Source organism: Elaeis guineensis, unplaced genomic scaffold, assembly GCF_000442705.2.
Source record: "Elaeis guineensis isolate ETL-2024a unplaced genomic scaffold, EG11 Super_Scaffold_31900, whole genome shotgun sequence".
NCBI lineage: Eukaryota > Viridiplantae > Streptophyta > Magnoliopsida > Arecales > Arecaceae > Elaeis > Elaeis guineensis.
The window spans coordinates 1,203,282-1,210,193 of record NW_027332420.1 but is presented as its reverse complement, the minus strand read 5'-3'; the positions used below and the strand labels follow the sequence as shown (position 1 = coordinate 1,210,193).

The window sequence follows — 6,912 nt, the reverse complement described above, 5'->3', positions numbered from 1 at the left end:
ATTTAAATATACTAAATTTTGATAAATCAATAACTCTATCATTTTCTCTCTTTTTTTTGATAATTTACCTGTGAAGGCACTTGTGTTGGAAGTTGTGATGGGTAATGATACATCCAAGACAAATAATTTGATGGATAGAAATTATTTGGATATACCTACATGCATAATACTATTTTAATTTTATTATGATTCTAAAAAAATAGATAAAAAAATATGTACCTGATTCGACAAATGAAAATTTGATACAGCAATTGGATGAGCAGTTAGATATGTGTTATTGGCGCATCTAACTTGATACTTGGTTGAGCAGTAAATTTTTGGATATATAAAAAATATTCAATAGCTACTTCTCTTTTCCTATACCATCAAAGTATGCTCTATTAGTAACAAACTATTTAAATAGTAAAAGAATATCTAAAGATTAATTGCTAATAAGTAAAAAGATATTAAGATAAATTATTATTTGTTTGGCCTTGGGTTGAACTTTTCTTATGCTTCTCAAAATGGCCTTTAAGTCTATCATTTGAAACTCCTTTCAGCTTCACATGTGGAGGATCTAACAATGGATTCTTATCATCCTCATGAGTACCATCACCATCCTCTCTGGCTTCTTTATCCCTTACATAAGAATATCCATCTAAACTCCATCTATTGAAGAAGCTTCTAAATTTTTTTTGCTCATCTCAAAAGAATCCCAAAGAATTCTTTTTGATTTTTCATGCCCTTAGTTCATCATTATCAAATTATAAGAATATCTCATTGCACGATGTGATAAATCAGTTCTGTCTCAATGGACTATTGTGATGGCTCATCTTGCTTCAAACTATACACTCTTGCCCTAGCATCCTTCATCCACCATTTCAAGATATAACTTTGTGGAATTTCATTCATATTCTTTTGGTTGAGTACTTTTAAAGCATGTGAGCACAATATTCCCATTGTCTCAAACTTCTTACATGTACATGTAACTTTTATGGTACATATATTAAATTGCACTTGCTGAATTTTTTCACCCCTCCTATGCATCATCAACTCAAAGCAAAAAATATTATCATCATATGAAATTTCATGGCATGATGTTGCACCACATCCTTCAAGAAACTCCTCAAAAAGTTTATAAATTTTGTGTGTATAAACTTTAGATGTATACATCAAAATCTTTCTTTGTTTGATTGCTCATGTGGGGGCACTTTGAGCACAACAAAAATCCTTTTCAGATTCATTTCTATGCCAGCCTTTAACTAACTTTTCAAAGACAAGTATAAATTTTGTGAGAGATATTGATTTATTACTTATGCCATTTAACACATTGTTTGTACCCTCACTTTTTTGAGATGATTTAATACCATAATCAAAAGTATCTTTATTAAGAGCTGTGCACTATTTATGATAAAGCTTATGTAGTCTATTAAGCCACTTGTGATCTTGAGCATCATACTTAGAATGCATCCTAGCCCATGTTTCTTCAAATTCCTCTTTTGATTAACATCTTTGCAAATATTTGTTAAACAATTGTAGGAAAGAGTTACTAGAATTAAGGCTTCCCAAATGAGATTGTGCATTCTTGTGGATATGCCATAAACAAAGACGATGGCATGTAGTTAGAAATACCTCCTCAATTGCTTTTGTCATTGCTTGATCCTAATCAATGAAAATATAAAGCTTATGTAGTCTATTAAGCCACTTGTGATCTTGAGCATCATACTTAGAATGCATCCAAACCCATGTTTCTTCAAATTCCTCTTCTGATTAACATCTTTGCAAATATTTGTTAAACAATTGTAGGAAAGAGTTACTAGAATTAACGCTTCCAAAATGAGACGATGCATTCTTCTGGATTTGCCATAAACAAAGACGATGGCATGTAGTTAGAAATACCTCCTCAATTGCTTTTGTTATTGCTTGATCCTAATCAATGAAAATAATTTTTGGAGAGCAATCACTCATTGACTCTAAGAATGTCTTAAACAACCATATGAAGGATATTGTGATTTCATCTAATGAAAGCACTACCAAATATGATGTTTTGCTAATTATGATTAACCTCCATAAATGGTGCATAAATTAAGTTATATCTGTTTGTTTGATAAGTAGTATCAAAAATTATAACATCTCTAAAGTAATCATAGTCAATTCTAGATCTTCCATCCCTCCAAAAAAAGTTAGCAATTCTATCATCCTGATCAACCTATACATCCCAATAAAATATGCCATCTTGATTTGCCATATGTTTTAAATGACTTATGAGACTTTGAGAGTCTCTAGACTTAATTAACATCATTTTCTAAATATTAATATAATTATAACAATCATGTTTTGTAAATCCCACATTTTCAACTTCACCACCCTCTTCATCCATATAAGAGTAGGCATTGATTGTTTGGATCCCTGCATTCACCATTGAATTTATATTAGCTTTTTCAAAAGTTAGAACCCATGTGGACCTCAATAAATACCTCTATTCAAGTCAAGCTAACTCATGATTGTGTTCGAAAACCAATCTAGTTATCTTCCATTGCCCTTGCTCATCAACTGTAAAATGAACCATTACTTTACAATCAATTCTAATATCAGGCATAGTATAATTTATATCATTAGATAAAGTGTTATCCTTCAGTCATTGCTTTGAGCAATAATAATCCTTCTGTCTAATTTTATTTATTTTAAGAAAGTAATATTACTTTCATTTCAAACACTAAAATCCAAGCGATGATCATAGTCATAATATAATTTGTAGCCTCTACTTCACTATAACAATCTGTCCCAATAAATCTTCATTTCCCACCTCGCATCTTAAAATAATATTAGAAGACTTCTCAAGTTATCTACATGATCTCTACAAGAATATATAGCTTCCGCTTCTCCATCACTATCAATATAAATAGCATCTCTATCACTAGAAAAAAAATATATCATCTTCAATACTTTTAAGGGGTATGATGAGAGCTCTTTATCACTATAGTGATAACTACAAATATTATAACTTCATTTCAATTAAAAAAATAAATTACTATGGTACAAAAAATGGATATTTCAAAATCAAATAATAAATGTGGCACTATTATAATATAATTCTATCGGATAACAAATGTAGCATTTTGAACTATTGGGCAATCCCTCCTCATGTGGGATGATATCTCTTTAAAATAAAAAGAAAAACAAAAGAAGAGTCCAAATAGGACTCTATTGGTTGGGCCTATTGAATATGGACAACAAAGTCTTTCTTGTGTATGTGAAACTAGTAGCTTTTAGGCAGCACGTGAAAGCATTATACGAAGTGCGAGAAAAGAGATGGCGGCACAAAAGAAGAAGAAAAAATATAGAAAAAAATATATTATTTTATCAGATGATCAGATGGCTGATCATATCTCGATTATGATAAAATTTCAGTATGTTATTTCTATATCGAGAGCTACAAGTTGAATATTTTGATCTTTAAAAAGCCTTCTTCATTAATTATTTCAAGCATTCACATGTTTGATGAGATCTATCCTATTTTTTATTGAAATCTACTTTATTTATGATGATTATTTTATTATAGAAGCTAAGATTTATTCTTTATGATATATATTTATATAATCTCTAATTGATCTAAAGAAAAACTGTAGTAATCTCATTATTCTAAATAGCGAAAGATTCACATCAAAATTATGGTATCCTTTTCATGGGTTGCTTGATTATTTTTTACTTATTAATTTGCTAAGTAGATTGTAGAGACTATTATTACTTTATGATATCCCATTCAATTGAATAAGGAGGAAAAAGAAGTTTATAGTATTGTTGTCCATGATTGTAATTTTTTCTAATAAAGTGGTATCAGAGCAAAGTTTTTACTAATTGAATTTTTCTTATGTTGATTAAATGGAAGAACATACATGTAGAAGTATGGTTAAACTTATATCTTCTAATTATTCAATTTGGAAGGTCCATATAGAAGATTTATTATTCTACAAAGATTTGTATAATTTCATTGAATGGGATAGTGCTAAACCAAGTGAGAAAACTTAGTAAGAATGACAGAAAATAAATAGAAAGATAGTTAGATTAATTAGATAATAGAAAGATGATAGTGTTTTCATCATGTTGTCACGGAGATTAATACCCATAGTTTATAAAAGAAACTGAAGAGCTTCTATAAATGGAAGACCACACAAAATAAAGTATTCATGATTAGAAAGCTTATGAATATGAAGTATAAGGAGGAAAGTTCAGATGTCGAGCATCTGATTAGATTTAAGAATGCAGTAAATCAATTGGCTACTATGAAGATGATGCTAGATGATGAGTTATAAGCACTGTTGTTGCTCAATTCACTATCTAACAATTGAGAAACTCTGATTGTATCACTCAGTAATTCAATGTAAAGACCTAGTATCTCTCTGATATTAGCTATAGACCGATGTCTTACGCAGAACCTAGGAGTTAATCTAAAAAATTTGAGAAGAGATAAGAAGAATGTGGAAATCTAATTAGATCATGGATGGGAACGTAAGAGAGAGAAAGAGAGAGATGGTGGCTAGAATTTTAGGAGAAAAAGCTCTATGTTTTATCCCATCTATCTTGGTATTACAATGATCAATATATATACCAATACAATGGGTTCAACGATCTGAGCCCAAAACACTCCCTAAGCTAATTGAATATATGAAAGTACTCATCGAGCCCATGTCTCACATGCTCTCATCCCTTGAACTTGATCTCCAATCCAAACCCTTGGTTACCCTCCTTAAGACCTATCAAATTAGGTCTTAAGTCCCTAGGATCAAAATCTGATCCTAGACCCAAGCAAAAAATCCCATGCAGTTCTGCCTATGCAACTGAGCTGGTTTAGTCTCAAACTGAGTTGACTAACCTAGGACTGAGTCAACTCAGATTGAGATTAAGCTGACTCACCTGTGTGCTGTACCAAAATTCTCAAGATATTTTCTATTTGGCATATCCTCTGCAACTTGATCGATCCAGTCTCAGTCTGAGTCAACTTAGTGCCCTGATCTATTATTCTTCCACAGTCTTTAGCCCTGGCTCTGGTTCCTTGCTCCATCTTATGTCTCCAGCTGTTTAGAGCCTCAACCAAGCCCCTCAAAGTCCTCATCATTTGAACCTCAAGTCTGTGGAGAGCTATGCACCGCCTCCACCCTAGGACCACTTATGTCCTAGCACTAGGACCCAAATCCAATTCTAGCCTCTTAGAGCCAACATCCTGACTCCTCTGATGGCCTTCCAAAACCTGAGAGCACCACACCAACTCCTATAATCTTCATTTTGGTGTACCCAAGCCTTGGCATACCTGACAATGTCCTGCTGCACGATCCCGCTATCGATGCGCATCCTGACGGCCCCTTGTGCAGACCTCCTTGCCTCTGCCAACCCTCTTCAGCTGTTGAGCTCTCTTTGAGGCCTTTGGGATGACCGTCCCCACCATTAAAGATCTTGGCTTACTCTTTTGCACCATCCTAGAGTATATTATAGGCACTCTTCTGCTTGACAGTCGCATCAATTATTGTTTTGGACTTCTCTGGAGAAACCATAGCATTCCTAAATAGGCACTCACTACAATTGATGCACCTGACACAATCTCCTCAGAGCCACACCTCTCCACCTACACACTCCGCTCCACTTGACTCTATGCAACCCTGATGCTAGTGCTGGGATATCACTCTTCCTCTCGCACCTCCCTACTCTGAACATGTGCTAAAATCCTCTCCACCTGTGAAGCCACCTCCATCCGATGCTCCAATAAAATCTGAAGTCCACCTGATACTGCAGAAGCTGACTCTATACACGAGTCCCCCAAGGCCAACCACCCAATACTGTCCTGCTGGACCTGCACTGCATCTCGAATACCGTCACTGTCCCTTCGAACCCTCCGCACTCCGTGGACCACTTTGAAATCATCTTGAATACATCACACCTCATGGGCTCCTCTGAAACCATCAAGAGCTCATCCAACTATTCACTTTTAGTGACTGAAACAATGGAATCCGAGCTATTCCTTTCTCCTCTCTTCTTCCTAAGCTAACACTCCCACTTAAAATGCCCTGGTACATCGCACTTGTAGCACTTTCTAGCCTCCTTGTTGTCATCCTTCTGAGACTGTCTCCACCCCACCTGCTTGCCCTTTTTCTTTTCTTTTCTGAGCCTCTCTAATACCGTTAGATCCTCCTAGAAGATCTTTCTCTTCGTCATCCATTTTCGCTGCTCATTGGACCTTAGCACTGAAATAATTTTCTTATGCACCAATATCTCCTTACCATACAGTAGCATCATCACCAACAAATCGAAGCTCTCGAATAGCAAATATAATAGCAGCAAGCTTTTGTCCTCCTCTTCAAGCTCCATCCTAATATTGAGCAAATTTATGCTCATTCGGTCGAACCGCTGAATACGCCCGACAACATCCTCATCTTTCTACATCCGAAGACTGTACAGTTGCTTCTTCAGTATCAACTTATTGCACATATTTTTTTTCATGTACAACATATATAATCTCGATCATAAACCCTTGAATGATCTCTTTTCTAACACGCTATATAAAACCTCATCCGCTAGATAAGCCCTAGTCGTGACACATGTCCTTTTCTTTAAGGACATCCATTGTTTGTCATCCATCCCCTCTGGCCTATCCTCTAAGGTCGAATTCAATCCGATCTGTACCAACAAATCCTCCACCCTCACCTTTCACATGGTGAAACTCTCCTTCCCATCAAATTTATCAAATCCAACTTTTACCCCGCTACTTTCCATGATCAAATCCAATCACAACAACACATAAGATGGATCCAAAAAATACTTGATAGGAGATTATGGACAGCAGCCCCCAGATCTCTTCCTTATAGATCTTAGAGGAAACCCTAGATCTGAAACCTTGCTGCTAATCCTCTACTGCAGACAACTCCTTGATCTTCTCTTCTT

The 6,912-nt window shown here is 35.0% G+C and overlaps 1 pseudogene; it reads right to left on the bottom strand.

Moving 5' to 3' along the window:
* Window positions 1-446: 446 nt before the first annotated feature.
* LOC140854486 (protein FAR1-RELATED SEQUENCE 5-like) lies at window positions 447-5,328 on the bottom strand (annotated as a pseudogene).
* Window positions 5,329-6,912: the final 1,584 nt, after the last annotated feature.